Source organism: Lutra lutra, chromosome 8, assembly GCF_902655055.1.
Source record: "Lutra lutra chromosome 8, mLutLut1.2, whole genome shotgun sequence".
Lineage (NCBI taxonomy): Eukaryota > Metazoa > Chordata > Mammalia > Carnivora > Mustelidae > Lutra > Lutra lutra.
The window spans coordinates 28,118,020-28,135,282 of NC_062285.1; the positions used below are offsets into that span (position 1 = coordinate 28,118,020).

General features: G+C 43.6%; 1 protein-coding gene across 2 annotated transcripts in view; it reads left to right on the forward strand.

Annotated features, from left to right (window-relative positions):
- The window catches only part of SVIL (supervillin), a 228,838-nt gene that overhangs the window by 64,721 nt on the left and 146,854 nt on the right, over positions 1-17,263 (forward strand). The gene's annotated exons all lie outside the window — the stretch shown is intronic.

Here is a 17,263-nt window from a genome sequence, read left to right on the forward strand (position 1 = left end):
AAAGATGAGAAATACTGAGCCTTGGAGATGGTGTACAGAGTGTATACAGCAGGAAACATAAGTGTGAAAAGGTATGTCTTATGGAGAGAAAGCATTTGACAATTCTAACACCCCTTTAAGATGAAAACAACAACAACAACAACAACAATAAACCAAAGAATGACAACAAAGTAGGAATTGAAGGGAGTCCTTCAACCTGAAAAGGGCATCTATGAGAAACCCACAGTTAACATCACACTTAATATGAAGTACTGAAAGCTTTCCCTCTAAGACCAGGAACAAGGCAAAGATGGCCACTCTCATCGAATTTCTATGCAGTATTGTACTGAAGTTCTAGCCAGGGCTGCTAGGAAAGGATATGGAATAAAAGGCTCCTGAATTGGAGAGGAAGAAGTAAAACTAACTCTGTTTGCATTGACATGATCATGGATATGGAAATGGCTAAGTGATGCACTACACTATCAGAACTAATAAACAAGTTCAAAAAATATTTCCTCCTCTAATAGTATGAAAAAAAAAAGTAAAATACTTAGGAATAAATGTAATCAGAAGTATAAAATTTACTCTTAAAACTACAAAACATTATTGAAAAAAATTAAAGAAAATTTAAACAAATGATAAAACATCTCGTGTCCATGAATTGGAAGATTTACTGTTGTTATAATAGCAGTACTCTCTATAGATTCAATGCAACCCCTATTAAAATCTCAGATGGATTCTTTGCAGAAATTGACAGACAGACCCTAAAATTCACATAGACATTTAAGGGATCTGGAATAGCCAAAATATCTTAGAAGAATTGGAATTCTTCTAAGAAGAATTGTAATTCCTGATTTCAAAACTTAATATAGAGCCACAATAATCAGGCCAGTGTGGAACTGGCATAAGGATGGACATACAGATTTTTATAATAGAATTTATAGATCAGAAATAAACCCATACATTTATGGTAACTGATATTTGACAGTTGTGCCAAGACAATGCTTTGGGAAATATTCTCTTCAACAAATGGTCTGGGACACTGGATATCAACATGAAAAGGAATAAAGTTGGACCACTACCTCACACAGTATGCAAAAATTAGTTCAAAGTGGATCAATGGCCTTAATGTAAGACTTAAAATTATAACACTCTTAGAAGACAACATGGGTATTAATCTTCATTACCTTGTTTTAGGCAATTTTTTTTTTTTTTTGAGATACAACACCAAAAGCACAAGTGAAAAAGAAAAACAGATAACTTGGACATCAACAAAATTAATCAAAAGATGCTATTAAGACAATGAAAAGACAACCCACAGAATGGGAAAAAGTGTTTGCAGATCATATCATGTGATATGGGACTTATATGTCGCATATATAAAGAACTCTTACACCTCAGTAATAAAAAGATAACCAAATTCAAAAATAGGCACAGATCTGAGTAGACATTTCTCCAAAGAAGATAGGCAAATGGCTAGTAAGCACATGAGAAGATTCTCAACATCACTAGCCATTGGTGAAATGCAATCAAAACCATAATGTGACATTACTTCATGGCCACTATGAAAGACAGTAACGAGTATTGGTGAAGATGTGGAGAAATTGAACTCTCCTACACTCTTGGTGAGAATGCAAAATCTTTCCAAAGCAGCTACTTTGGAAAACAGTCTGGCAATTCTTCGTCCAGTTGCCTTAGGATCCTGCATATATTTTTAAGGTAAATGAAAACATATGTCTGTATAAAAACAAATATTCATGGCAGTATCATTCATAATTGCTGAAGAATGGAAAAAACCCAATGTCTGTCAACTGACAGATAAAGTATTGTATATCCATGTGATAAGATGTTATTCAACTGTAAAAGATTATGAAGTACTGATACATGCTGCAATATGGATGAATCTTGAAAATATGCTCAGTCGAAAAAGCCAGACACAAAGACCATAATGCATAATTCCATTTATATGAAAGTTCTAGAAAGTTCTAGAGAGACAGAAAGATTAATAGTTGCCCAGCACTGGAGTATCTAGGGGAAAATTGAAAATGACTACTAATGGAAACATGGTTTCTTTTTGGGGTGATGAAAATATCTAAAATTGCTTTGATAGTGGTCATACAGGTCTATAAATATTCTAAAACCATTAACTGATATACTTTAAATGGGTGGATTGTATGGTACATGAATGATATATCAATAAAGCTGTTGTATATATAAAAAGGGATAGCTTAGAGGTGTAACCATCAGCACTTGGTGGTAGCTGAGATAGGGAGTGAGGCCAAGGGAGGAATTAAGAATGATTCCAAAAAAAAAAAAAAAAAAAAAAAAAAAAAGAATGATTCCCAGATTTTGGCCCTGGCAACATCTGAAGGGAGTAAAAACTGGGGAGGAGGTTTTGTTTTGTTTTGTTCGAATGGGGAGGGCCAGCTTTGAGAGTCAAGAGTTCTGTTACAGATGTACTAAGTTTGAGGTACTTGGTAAATATCCTGGTAGAGATCTTAGGTAGATAATTGAACTTGAGTCTGGAACTCAGAGGAGCAATCCTGAATGTAGGTAGCATTTAGATGATCGGTACATCCGTAAGAAAGGATGAAAACTCTGTGTGCGTGCGCACCCATTTGTGTGTGTGTGTATGCACAAATGAGGCCCAGAATGAGATGGAAGATAGCCAAAAAGAAACCTGAGAAGGGGTCAGCAGGGAGGAAGGAAAGTGGAGGGGTAGAAGGTCATGAAGCTCAGGTGAAAGGAGGGTGGTGTCCACAGAGCTGGTGCTACTGGATAATCAGGAAGAGGAGGATGGAGGTGTCCACTGGAATTGCCAAGATGGATGCTGTCGATGACCTTGGCAAGAGTAGCTCAGTAGGGGTGACTCCAGAAAATGGGTTGAAGAGGGAATGTGAAATGCTAGAGTTGAGAGAGGTGGGGCACCTGTTCTTAGAAGTTTGGCTGGAACTGCACTCTGGTGAAAATTGCTCTGGGATCCTTTCGTGCTCCACTGAATCGCCGGAGTGCTGGTAGGGTTTGAAGGCCATCTCTTCCCTTGGAGCCAGTAACTTCAGGTGTAAATTCTGCATCCAGGAAGCTGCCAACGTGTAGGTTGGGGTGGGGCAGGAGAGTAGAGCTAGGCTGGGGTCCAGAGAAGAGTGTCATTCTTTGCTTTGTTCTCTGATGGTTTTGATTTTCTTTTATTTCGATTGGGAGAAATCTGAGAGGAGGATTTTACTAATAATGGGCTTTTTTGAAGTTTGGAGTGAATCATTTAAAAATCATCATTTGACATCAGAATAGAGAGAAAAGGCAGCCCATGGTTTTAGACGCAGCAAAGGTTCGGGCTCTCTATACATTGCTGCTTTGTGTGTCTTTGGACATTGGGGAACTCAGTGCTGGGACCACTGAGACTATGCGAGGTGGGGAGAAACACGGGAACTTTCTCAAAAGGTCCCCATACCAGTGCCTGAGGAAGTTGTGCTTTGTAAACCTCAAAAGTGCATTGACTTTAGCGTGTTCTTCCTCCATGCCTCTTTACTAGTCAAGATTGTGGAAAAGCACTTTTTTTTTTTTTTAAAAGATTTTATTTATTTATTTGTCAGAGAGAGAGAGGGAGAGAGAGCGAGCACAGGCAGACAGAATGGCAGGCAGAGGCAGAGGGAGAAGCAGGCTCCTTGCTGAGCAAGGAGCCCGATGTTGGACTCAATCCCAGGACTGGGATCATGACCTGAGCCGAAGGCAGCTGCTTAACCAACTGAGCCACCCAGGCGTCCCGGAAAAGCACTTTTTAAAGATACATGTTCTATAACATGTTACAGAGCAACAACCCAGTCTTCACCTTCTCTTGAGAAAACTAGGCAATAAAGCCCATTTAATGTTTTGAGCAAACACATGTTTTAAGCACATGACTTTTTTTTTTTAAAAGATTTTATTTATTTGACAGACAGAGATCACAAGTAGGCAGAGAGGCAGGCAGAGAGAGAGGGGGGAAGCAGGCTCCCCGCTGAGCAGAGAGCCCGATGTGGGGCTCCATCCCAGGATCCTGAGATCATGACCTGAGCCAAAGGCAGAGGCTTAACCCACTGAGCCACCCAGGCGCCCCAGGCTGTTCATTTTGGATGAGACCAAATAGTGCTGTTTGTTTTTCTTTTACAAGATGTGTGTGCCTGTGTGAGTGTGTGTGCGCGTGCACGCTTGTGGGGTGCGTGTGCAAGTGTTCTTAGTTCACTTTCTGTCTTTTCTTATGTGGAATATAAATGACCTAATAGAAAACTATATATTTGAAATCCAGTGTCTTCTAACTGGCTTGGCATGAAATTAGAAAACATTAGGAATTAGAAAACTTTTCAGGGCGCCTGGGTGGCTCAGTCGTTAAGCATCTACCTTCGGCTCAGGTCATGATCCCAGGGTCCTGGAATCAAGCCCCACATCAGGCTCCCTGCTCAGTGGGGAGCCCTCTTCTCCCTCTACCACTCCCCCTTCTTCTGTTCCCCCTCTCACTCTTTCTCTCTCTCTCTCTCTCTCTATCAAACAAACAAAAAAAACTTTTCAAGCCCTGATTGAAGGCTCCCTCCAAGGATTACTTTTGTATGTGGTTATTTATTTATTTACTTATATTCTAAAATATTTTATTTCTTTGAGAGAGTGAGCATGAGGGAGAGGGACAGGGAGAGAAACCCAAGCAGACTCCGCACCCAGGAGGGAGCCTATTGTGGGGTTTGATCTTATAACCCTGAGATCGTGACCCAAGAGGAAACCAAGAGTTGGTCACTCAACTGACTGAGCCTCTCAGACACCCCTGTTGAGTGTGTTTTTTTTTTTAAAGAAACTTTAATATGGTCCTTTTTGTTTGGTTGTGTTTCATTCTATATGTAGGGGACAGGCTCTGGGAGATTTTGAAGGCAGAACATTTCAGTATTACTTTCATTTAAACATTCTTGTTCTGAAAGAAACTTTTTTTTTTTTTTAATATTTTATTTATTTGACAGAGACACAGCAAGAAAGGGAACACAAGCAGGGGGAGTGAGAGAGGGAGAAGCAGGCTTCCTGCTGAGCAGGGAGCCCGATGCGGGACGATTCTACCGGGACCCTGGATATGACAAAGGCAGATGCTTACAACTGAGCCACCCAGGCACCCCGGAAAGAAACATCTTAATTTGTTTTGGAGCACAGGGTTTTTCAGTCAAGATTACAAGAAAACAACATAGTGGTGTGGGTCCTACTTGGTTAGAAGTGGATTTTCTTCCATGAGGAAATCAGCAGCTTCAGAGAAACCCTGACTTTACAAGCCTGTCTTTTCAGCGGCTCCCCACCCAGGTGTAGAGATTTTACTGACTTGCGGCAACTTCCAATCACCTCGAGAATTAGAGTGCTTATCTGAGAGGAATCATTTGAACTTCAACCTATACTTTTGCCTGTAGGGCCATGCTAACTTTTTTTTTTTCTTTGAGATGTATTTATTCATTTTAGAGAGGGAGAGAATGCGCGTGTGCGCAGCAGGGAGGGATAGAAGGAGAGGGAGAGAGAGTTTTACACGCAGACTCCGTGCTCAGCACAGAGCCCGACTTAGGGCTTAATCTCCTGACCCCGAGATCAGGACCTGGGCTGAAACCAAGAGTTGGATGCTTAACTGACTGCGTCACCCAGGTGCCCCTACCAGGCGCTTTGATAATCTTGATTTTAAAAAGAGCAGGAGAGAGTGACTGCAAATAGAGGGTTTGGTCTCCTCTCCTCCCGACTGCTTCTTGAGAGAAGTTGGCCTTGGGTGATCACCATGACTCGGGGCAGACAAGGTCAGTTTACTGTGTTTTTAATGGTTTTTGGAGAGTTGGACTGTATTAAGCAGGTGCTGCTGACCACGTTTCAGATCATTTTACGGAGGGGGACTGATTCCATTTCTTCCTGCCCGGGGTGGATCTGTGCACATTACTTTGTTTCTCAAAAACGTCTTGTTTGTCTTGGGAGGCGGCCAGGCCTCTAATGTGGGTGGTGTGGGCTGTGTCACAAACCTCAGGCCCCAAAGCCTGAATTTGGCTTTGTCAGATCAGACGAGTGTATGAAGCAGATGACTAGCCTTTGGGAGACGCAGGGAGGCAGACATAAAAGTGATGTTTGTGATCTGATGTAGACAGAGACTTGGGGCAGTTTTCTTTGAGATGTGGGAATGGAGGTGACAGGAAGAGAGAAGAACAGAAGAAGACAGGTAAGGGACTTCTGGATTTTCCGAAATAACCTTATATGGCTGCATTCAGAAACCTAGTTAGCATTTCATGGGCTGGGGAGGGCCTTATGCTCTCTTTCGGGGCATGTTGGGGAGCAATGATTTTTGAATGTTGATAATGTACTTAGCTTAGAGTATTACAGTGATGAATGCCACCGGTTTGACTTTTTTTAAAAGATTATTTATTTATTTGACAGATCACAAGTAGGCAGAGAGGCAGGGGGACAGGAGAAGCTGAGCCGAGAGACCAATGTGGGGCTCGATCCTAGGACCCCGGGATCATGACCTGAGCCGAAGGCAGAGGCTTTAACCCACTGAGCCACCCAGGCACCCCCCGGTTTGACTTTTTAAGCAAAAATATGTAAGTTCTTTTTTTTTTTTTTTTTTTTTTAAAGATTTTATTTATTGATTTGACAGAGAGAGATCACAAGCAGACAGAGAGGCAGGCAGAGAGAGAGAGAGGGAAGCAGGCTTCCTGCCAAGCAGAGAGCCCGATGCGGGACTCGATCCCAGGACCCTGAGATCATGACCTGAGCCGAAGGCAGCGGCTTAACCCACTGAGCCACCCAGGCGCCCCAAAATATGTAAGTTCTTAAAAAACTGTTGTTCGACTACCCAAAACTAGGAGGTATGCAGCTCTCCAAATAGGAAAAACAAACAAGCACATAAAAATCCTAAAGGAATCTTTTTTGTGATCTTTTCTTAAACCCAGTGTAAGTAAGATGTAGGCCTTATTAAAAATAAAATTTGCCATAAAATAGGAAACAGAAACCAGGGGGAATGTAAATACACCTTTGGTCTTCTGTTTCTTACTCACAGACACATGCACACCTACATTTGCATGAGAAATATAGCAAACGTCTTGAAGGACAAACAGAAGGTACGATAGGATTAAGTAAGAGGTTGAATGTAAATTGGAAAGAGTCCTAACTTTTTATTTCACTTTCATTTGGATCCTTTTAGTAATTCTCTTTGCTGGGTTTAGGCTTTTCAAACATTTTTTGGCCCTGGGAGGGAGTTGTATAACCATAAAACTTGAGAATCCTGGCCCTAGAAGAAATGTTCCTTTAAAACCCCAAGGACAGAAAATTGAACACAGCTGTGCAAAAGAAAAAAGCAAGAACGCCAGTGATGGTTCAGGCCTGCGGGCACGCTGACCAGCTTCCCTAGTGCCCTGGGGCTGTGGTTTCTTGATGGTAGAGGGGGACCTTCCTTGCTCTTTTTTTTTTTGCAAGTTTCAGGAAACGGCCAAGACCTTCCTTCAAAACTGTAGTTTCTTCTGTTGTCGTCAGAAGAATGTTCTGTGAGGCGTTGTGACCTGTCGCTCTGCTTGTCCTATGTGCATCCTGTTGTTATCCCCTGGGGACGATGGGGGTTTCTGATAACTTTTGAGGTGCCGTGATTCTGCAGGCCTTTCGGTTCCTACCTATAAGGAAACCCCAGAGCTTGAGAAGTTTACACCAGAGTCAGAAGACAGAATACACAAGGATTTGGGGCCCCAGGTCCCTCTCCTCTGCCTTTTCAGAATAAAAATCTTTGAAGTGTGGTCCTGGGAACCTAGCTCTGTTGTTCCTTGCTTTTCCGCCTTTGGGATGAAAACTGCCGTGTTGCCTGTCTGATGTTGGCTGCTGGGTCCCGCCGTTTGGTTTCTAGCCCCCCGAGGAGCCGTGACCTTGGCCCCTAACCTCTGCTCCAGCCTGGGATTGATCATTTTGCTCTTTGTCAGACCGTGTAATGATGATTCATACTTCTTCCTCTATAAGATTAGATTACCGTAATTTTCATATCCTGGACTGTTCACTAGGGATTTGAATTAATCCTTGTTGGTACAGAAAGCAGTATCGTGTTTCTGGGGAGAAAGGACTGAACTTGCCTACTTGGCCACCATCAGAAAACATTTATGGAGGGCCTGTTGTGAGTCTCACTCTGGAAGGTAATCCCAGCTTCAGGACTCATTACCACATCAATTAGTTCACTGTAAAGGCCTGCAAGTTGGGCATTGGCGTGCCCTTGGCCCAGGTGCAGTGGATTTGCATTCATGACGCCATGCCTCAAGGATCAGAATGCACGGAGAGCTTTGCAAGGAATCCTCTATGGACACCAGGTGCTGCTTCATGAGGCAAAATCTTGCCCAGAGAAACGTTTGGGAAGGAGGTAAAGTCATTCAGGTTTGTGGAATAGTCTACCCAAAGCCAGCAGGGATCATGATCACGGACTGCAGACGGTAGAGGGGGTGGCGGTGGGAGCAATGAGGGGTAGACTAACCTTTGGGAATAACTCTGTTTTGGCAGTCTCCCTGTCACATACGTGTGATTCTGTCCCTTCAACAAATATTTATTGAGCACTTACTGTATATTAGGCACAACCGTGGGCACCGGGGGTCAACAGTAGTCTACAAAACAGACAAAAATCTCGGACTTGGTAGAGGTCACGTTCTCAAGGCCATGACCCTGCGGGGGCAGGTAGGAATGTGAGTGGAAGAATGCTGTAGCCAGGCCTTAGGAGCTCCTGGTACAACTAAACAAGCAAGGTCGTTTGGAGATGTGTTTGCATGTATATGCTCTCTTCTCTTCCCTCTATGGACATTGTGCCCTCTGTCCCACTAATAAGGCTGCGCCATCTTTAGCGGAGTCCCTGATGGGACTTCATGCATGCTAACACACGGTCTGCTCTGGTCTGACGAGGCCAGCCCATGACCGGCCGGGGACCGGCTGCAGACCGAGCCTCTGCTGGAGGGGAGCTGCCTTGTGATCAAATATCTTTGTTTCCAAGTCCTACTATGGAGTGACCCTGACTTCAGAATGCCTCGTGTTGACATGTGTTCTCTCTCCCTGGATCTCCTTCCTTTGGTTCCTCTTTTCTCTCTTAATCCTCTCCATTCTTCTTTGGCGACTCTGAGATGGCGCTTTGCCTCAAAATTATAGAATCTATTTTTCTGGAACTGGACAGGACCCTGGGAGTCTTAGGCTAAACTAGCGATTTTTGGTCCCCGGCCTAAAAACAAGTTCACCTGATGCAGTGACATGAGAAATCTAAGAAAATGAAGTAAATGTTTCATGAAGCTAAACTTCAGTGTTCGATTCCTGTATCTTTCCATCATATTCCCTCAGACTTTTTGGTTTTTAGTATTTTCCACTTATCCTGGAACTTATTCATCATCCTGAACTCCGCCCCCATCCATCTGTTGACTCCTACTCCCTACCCTCTTCTTCTACACTCTGGTTTTCAGCTGGTGTCCCCTTCAATTTTGTAGCTCCTGACCCTAAAATCAGAGTCCGTGCCTAAACCTTAGGGTAGGAAGTCACCACTTGGATTGCCAGGGAGCTGGGTTTTAGGATCCCCCATTGGTGGAAGCACGGATACATTTTAAGCTACAACACGCAGTGGTTCAGTTTTATGGGATTATTGGTACTGTGGTTCTACTTTATTACAGGTTTATCAGGCATGTTTGGGTTGGCCAAGGGTGCAGCCATCCCTTATAACTGTTACTGGAGGAACATGAGAACATACTTCTACAATGTGAAGCTTACTGAGCTGGAGATGCAGATACACTTGCACTTCCAGTCAGGGGGTGTGGGGTCTCATGGTTTGTGGAGGCTGGAGGTCATGGATGCAGAGAAAGGGGACCAAGTGCTCCCCATCCCCAGTGCGTCTCTGGCACCTGGGTGTTCTCCTTCATAACACGGTGTGGATGTTTGAATTTTCACAGTACGCCTTAAGGAGAAACATGAGTACTTTGTGTTTGTCATCCAGGAGGAACAATTGTCCATTCTCTCTTGGTGTTTGGGATCAGCAGAGGAAAGCACTTACAGTACTAGGCTTTGTGATGCCCACAGGAACACGAAAAGGAACAAGCCCCCGGGGTCTTCTCTGGCTCTGGTATAGGAGGTCCTTACTGTCAGCTGTACAACTCTGGGCTCATGTTTCCACTTGAGAAGTGACTCCTGGGGTTCTGCCATGAATACATGGACCGAGATCCCATAGTTTTAGATAGATGTTGGCCAAAAGGAGTCTGTCCCAGTTTGTAGATCTCTGAATGCCCTCAGGACTCAAGCCTGGTGTCCAGGAATGTGGTGTTGGTGTTGGTCCTGCCACGTGAGAGGCTGTGTCCCTGGAGCCAAAATTCAGAAGACCTGGTCTAGGTTTCCCCCCACCCCCAACCCCAGGCAAACTCACATTTCATTTTGACCAGGAGGCCAGCAGCTCTGTGCGTGCTGAGCATTACTCCACGCCCTTTGCTCTTGAAGCAGCAGCCTGGGAGAGAAGAGTTGGCTTGCTCATCTGTTGTTCAAGCCAATGACCTACACTCGACCTTGGAGCTTGAAAGACTGTCAGCCAAAGCCGGCAAAGTCTCCATAAGCTTTGAGGGAGGGAGACAGAGAGACGGATATTTAGTTATTGATTGATTTAGGTCATCTGGGAGAGGGAGATAGGGTGGTTGAAAGACAAATGTTACCCCAAAATAATTTCACCCTTTTAAAAAATCTACACCAAAACAAAATTATTTGTCCATGTTACAGAAGGCCACAATCTGAGACTCCTAGCAGTGTATCAGTGGAGATGTTAGGAAACTAAGGCACAGCCCCATCTTCACTCACTGATGTCAAAATTCTAAGCTTACAGCAAAATGGGCAAAAAAAAAAAAAAAAAAAAAAAGTTCCATATCTGGTCCTGTTAGAGCGGAAATTAGGACAGAATCCGAATCTGGTTGCCTCTTCTATTCATGCCCTGGAAATGAGCAGCTTGAAAAAGTGCTTCTCCTGATCCTTCAAGTTCATTGCCATTTAGAAAGCAGACCATTTCAGAAGGCAGACACTGTTAGACGGAGAGCTCTGTTAACCTTGGTCTCCGTGCACACACGTTTTTGCTAACGAGCTGATATCCTCCTTCCTTCAGAAATAAGTGCTTTGTGGAAGGCAGAGTGGCCAGCAAGGTGCTCGTACTGGCTTGCTATTTTATTTGCTGCCTATAAACTGTGGAGCCAACGTGTTCTTCTTGTCATTTTCCTGCTTCGGAGGGACATTAGGCATTGATGAGTCAATCCTGAATAAAGGAGGAGAATGTTGTCATTGCACTGAAGTGAGAGAAAAAAAAATATCTAAGATATTTTGATTGTGGTTTTCAGTCTTCATATCACAAACATTTATTCCATTTATAGAGTTCTAGCAATACAGAGAGAGACAGAGTCCCTGACTTCTGGATGCTAACCGTCTAGAGGTTGGAACTCATAGACCATGTCAGGAAGGGGTTCACAGGAGAAATGAAGTCAATGGAGTCTTGAAGGATGCTGAGGGGTCTTCTAAAGGAGAAGGAAGGAAAGGCATTCTGAGCACAGGGAACGGCCTGGACACAGCAACGATGGTCAGTGTGGTTTCTCGTGGTTACCTACTCGGCGGTAAAGTGGTGGGACATATGGCTCATGAGGTAGGGAAGGGCCAGGTCGCAGAAGCTGGGGACTTGGGAATTTATCCACCAGGCCAGCCAGTCTTGACCTTCCGTGTTCCTCTAGCACATGTATGCTGGAATATATCCACATGGGTCACCTCCTGGGTGTATCCAGATAGGATGTTTGTAATGAAGCAAGACATTAACGTCCCCTGTAATCACCATGCGACTGTCAGCAGTATATTCCTTAAAGTGCATCCCGCAGATCTTGGTCCCTATGAGGTCCTCTTAGGGTTAAATGTGGTTTCCAAAGTATTTATGTATGCTTTGATTCCTTTTTCCTCCTACTGATGAATCCTTAAATGCAGGAGGGCGAAAGTGACGCTTGTGCAAGGACAGTTTTACATGTATTCCTCAAGAACATTTCATTTAACAAGTTGTTGCATGAGCTCCCATCAATGAGCAGTCACTGGCTGCCCAGGAGAAGGGCTGCCGGAGCCAGTGCGGAGGTGATGGCTGGGCAAGAAGTGGCCTGTAAACAGGGGAGAGGTTGGGTTTGGGGAGGGGTTAGTGGGGGAGGGAAGAAGACGAGGCGCTTGCAGCAGCAGTCCTGCCAAGAGGCAGTGAGTGCACCTACAAAGGAAGTGGCTGCAGAGAGGGAGGCTGAGGGGCTGAGGAGGGGCTGGTGTGAGCCTGTCCACCAGGGAACCCCAGGAACAGATGTCATGATGGGAGAGGACGAGTGCAGAATGTCTTGGGCTTCTTGTTCCTGTGAGCTAGCCTGGTTTTCTGGTCTCAGGGACATCCCCCTCCCCCGCCCCCCGACCATGTCCTGAATTCTGCTGCAGGTACAGTGGGAGCAGGGAGGCACAAGACTCCTGGGGTCAGCCCCGGGGCAACACGAAGATGGTTGTGGGGCAGGAAGGAAGAGGGGCAGTGAAGGGACAGAAGAGAGTCATTGTCAAGGCATGGAAAGGACCAGACTGTGATGTCAAAGACATTCCTAAGAGAAGGATGCTCTGTGGAGGTGGAAGTGGGCAGAAAGTGTTTGACAACAGAGAGGCCAAGTCCAGATGGGGCACTTGGGAGGGTCCCGTGTGGGGGAAGCCATTCCTGGAGTGTGGAAGGAGCTAGAACCCAGCTGCACAACGATGGGGGAGCCATGTGGGAGAGGGGAACTTGGTTGTGGAGGGAGAGGAGGAATCAGATGGGCAAGGGAACTCTGGGGGTGGGAGACAGAAGCCACAGCATGCTCACGGACTAGCAACACACTCCTTCCATGAACTGAGAAGAAATTCCACCTCTCATCATCTGTGCATTACATGGCCTGCCTCGGAGCTAACCTTTCCTGGAATCAAAGTCCGGTGGAACGTAGTTTGGCCCTCAGGAGGAACTGTTCCCGATGTTTGCGTCTAGGTGTGATGTCACCAGGTCTGAGAGGATAAGGGACACGGTGCATTCTCCGTCTGCCCACCCTGTCACTCGTGTCTTGCCTTTTTATTTTCAAGACTGTAGAACCCTGGAGTTTGAAAACTTGTTTCCTATGATAGTTATAGTTGCATTAGATTTTTTTTTTAAAGATTTTATTTATTTATTTATTTGACACACACAGAGAGAGATTACAAGTAGTCAGAGAGGCAGGAAGAGAGAGAGAGAGGGGGAAGCAAGCTCCCTGCCGAACAGAGAACCCGATGCGGGACTCCATCCCAGGACCCTGAGATCATGACCTGGGCCAAAGGCAGAGGATTAACCCACTGAGCCACCAGGTGCCCCAGAAGCATTAGATTTTGAGAGGACTCTGTCTACTCCTTTTCTAAAGCATTTTCTTGCTATTTTCTCCAGTATATACAGGTTTCGAAAAGAAATCATGTTGGGCAGTGGCTTGAAATTCTGAAAATTATATGGAGGTATCCTGTTTTATTATTGGGGAGCCCCTAGGTATTAGAGATTGTCTTGAAGTACAACCTGCCAAAGATGCGTATTTAATTGAAAAGCAGTGCTTTCCTTTACTTCTGTATCCAGTATTTTACTTTGGATCAATGACTTCCATTCTTGTAGGGAAAAAGAAACTTTTCCAATTCAAATTTCTTCTCTCTCAAAAGATTTATTTATTTATTTATTTGAGAGAGAGAGAGAGAGAGAGAGAGAGAAGGCCCACAGAGGGGAGGGAGAGAGAGAGAGAAAGAATCCTCAAGTGGATTCCCCGCTGAGCATGGACCACCCCCTTCCCAACATGTGGCTCAATCCCAGGACCCTGAGATCATGAGCTGAGCTGAAACCAAGAGTTGGAGGCTCAACCAACGGAGTAACCCCCGTGCCCTACCAATTTGAATTTCCTTTTTTTTTTTTTTTTAAAGATTTTACTTATTTGACAGAGAGAGATCACAAGTAGAGAGAGAGAGAGAGAGAGAGAGGGAGGAGGAAGCAGGCTCCCTGCCTAGCAGAGAGCCTGATGTGGGACTCGATCCCAGGACCCTGAGATCGTGACCTGAGCTGAAGGCAGAGGCTTAACCCACTGAGCCACCCAGGCAGCCCCCCAATTTGAATTTCTTAAGAAGGCACTGATGACTGGCAAATCCGTATAGATTATGTAAATTACAATTCTAGTCAGTAGCTCACTTACATAAACAGGATGCATTTGGAAATTTTATTTGAAGTTGGTTTTTTTTTAAAAAAAATGTTAAAAAATATTTAATTCAACTTTTAATTTGGAGATAATTAGAGATTCGATTGCAGTTTTAAGAAATAATACAGAGGGGCACCTGAGTGGCGCAGTTATCTGACTCTTGGTTTCAACTCTGGTTATGATCTCAGGGTCATGGGATCGAGCCCTGGATCAGGCTCTGTGCTCAGTGTGGAGTCAGCTTGGGATTCTCCCTCCTTCTGCCTCTGTGCATGTTCTCTCTCTTTCTCTAAAATAAATAAATCTTAAAAAAAAAAGAGAGAAATGATACAGAGAGATCCTATATACTTTTTATGCAGTTTTCCCTAGTGGTTAACATCTTGTGAAACAATGAATACCACAACCAGGATATTGGCACTGATAGAGTCCATAGAACAGTGGAAGGGTCCATAACAAGGATCCCTTTATAGCCACTTCCCCAGCCCACCGCCCCATCCCTGATGTCTGATAACCACTAATCCGTTCTCCCTTTCTACAATGTTATCATTTGGGGAATTTATATAAATGGAATCCTATAGCTTGTAAGCTTTTGGGATTGGTTTTCTTTTACTCAGCATAATTTCCTAGACATTCATCCAGGTTTTTGCATGTGTCAGTAGTTGGTTCCTGTGTTTTTATAGTTTTATGTTTTACATTTAACTTGGTGATCCATTTTAGTTCATTTTTGTATGAGAATTTTTTTCCCTTTTCTTCCCCTTCCCCCCTCCCCCTCCCCTCCCTCCCACCTCCCTCCCTTTCCTTCCCCTTCCATCCCCCCTCCCCTCCTCTCTATACTTTCTTTTTGCCAGTGGGTGTCCACTTGCTCCAACATGATCGTGGAAGAGGTAACTTTTGTCAAAAATCTGTTGGCTGTATTTGTGTGGGTCTGTTACTGGGTTGTCTATTCTATTACTGTAGTTATATAGTCAAACTTAATAAGGGATAGCTTGATTATTCTAACTTTATTCTTTTTGAAGATTGTTTAAACTCTTCTAAGCTCTATGTTTCTGTATATAGATTTTAGAATAAGCTTGTCTGTATCAAAAATCTTTGCTGGATGCTGATAGGAATTGCATTAAATGTGTACATCGTTTTAGGGAGAATTGACATATTTACTGTGTTGACCCATGAACAGAGTATATGTTTATTTATTTACATTGCTCTTTGGGTGTTTTTTAATCAGCATTTTGTAATTTTTAGCATATAGCTCCTGTATATGTTTAGTTAAGTTTATATCTAAATAGTTTATCTTCTTTGGAATGATTGTAAATGTTGTGGTGTTTCTCATTTCTGTTTCCACATGGTGATTGTTATAAAATAGGTGTTAGAGAGATACAGTATCATCTTTCTTAGGAAGTAGTATCATAAATAGATAGGGTTCCTGGATTAACACACAAAAGCCAGATTAAAATGTATAAGAAAGCCAGAATTAATGGACAATTACTAGAAACAAGGGTAGACCTCCACATTGCTTATGATACTAGCATTAAATAGTAGCTGTATGAAATAGCTCATCTTGGAAATGTCTAGTGTAAGCGTAGTTTCCATTTTAGATCATAACATGATTTTCCTTCTTCTCTATGGATATATCATGAGATCTGCTCTCACACACATCAGATCTACTACTGTCACTTTCTGGAAAAACGCGCGTCACAGGGGTTTCCTGAGTTCAGATAGCAAAAATATTTAAGAATGTATTTAAACAGATTGCTCAGGTAGAATTAACTGGGGTTTGAAGAAAGACAAAAAGGGTGGCTAGAAGAGGGGGCTGGGAGGAATTATTCGGTTAGATTCCAGTGTATTCATCTAGGCCGGTTTGGTGGCTACAGGAAGCAGGGAGCCACGATTTAGGAAATATTCAAAAGTTAAATGTTTGTTTTGTGGGAGAGCATCTTTTTTAGGAGAAGGAAAAAGCAAAACAAAACTGCATGATTGTGGTAACAGTGATTCATTGTCTCCTCCTATCCTTTCTTGAAAGACCCAGATAGTCGACTATTTTACGTAAGTTTTTATTTATTTTTTACCCTGCTTTGCTCCAGGAGGAGTTTAAAGCAGCCTATGTGAAGATACAAAACAAGATGAAGTAAAATGTTAAGTGGAGGAAAAGCAAAACTGGTTAAAGGGAAAAATAAGATGAGGGCCGTGACCATGACTGGGATTTGGAAGCAGAAGTCAAGTGGTGAGGTTTTGTTTGTCATCTTGAAGTGGGCAAACAATCTAGTTTGGACAGATTATTTTTAACCCTTGCGCACATAGTCCTGAAGCTGGTATTGAATTATTACTCTGTCCAGCCTTATCTGCCACCTTCTTGTGGGCCCCCTGGGACTGTTCCGGGGGAGGCATTGCCCTGCAGGGTTAAGTAATAACAGGAATTCACATCCCACTCCGGAGGCCTCTGCTGTCTGTTGCAGCTGGTGGTCCGAGAGCCCACACCCCAAGAGGTTCACCGCCCAGGGCCTGGCAGCCAGCAGCCTTTGCTCCCGCCGGAATGCTGGTTTTCTGATTCATATGGAAGTTAGGATGAACAATTAAGACTTTGTTATTTTGGGGAACAGCAAAGACACCTATAAATGTAAGTATTTTTGTAAGCAGGGTGGCCATACTTAATTTTAATATTTTTAAAATGTAAACAGCCTTTTAAGAAGTGATTCTGTGTGGTAGTTTTTGTTTTGTTTTATTTTTTTTTTTGTTTTGTTTTGTTTTTGTTTTTGTTTTTTCCAGTAGTTAGGGTTCCTCTGGTTTGCCAGGTGAGCGACCTGAGGTCCCTTGGAAAGCAGAGCTTGCTAGTTGGGAGCTCTGTCTTTGATTTTAAGACAAAATCTTGGTGTGTTTTAGAGAAAGTACTTGCAACACCATTCTTTCTTCCGATGGCTCCTTTTCTACACTTAGTGTATGTGGGAAGAAATCCACAGATGTCCACACAAATTGTGAACCGGTAACTAGACCTGTGCCATCATAACATGCCATTTAACGTATATACGTGTGTCAGCCCGTCCCTTACTTTCTGGCGTTTGGTATCTGAGCTTTAT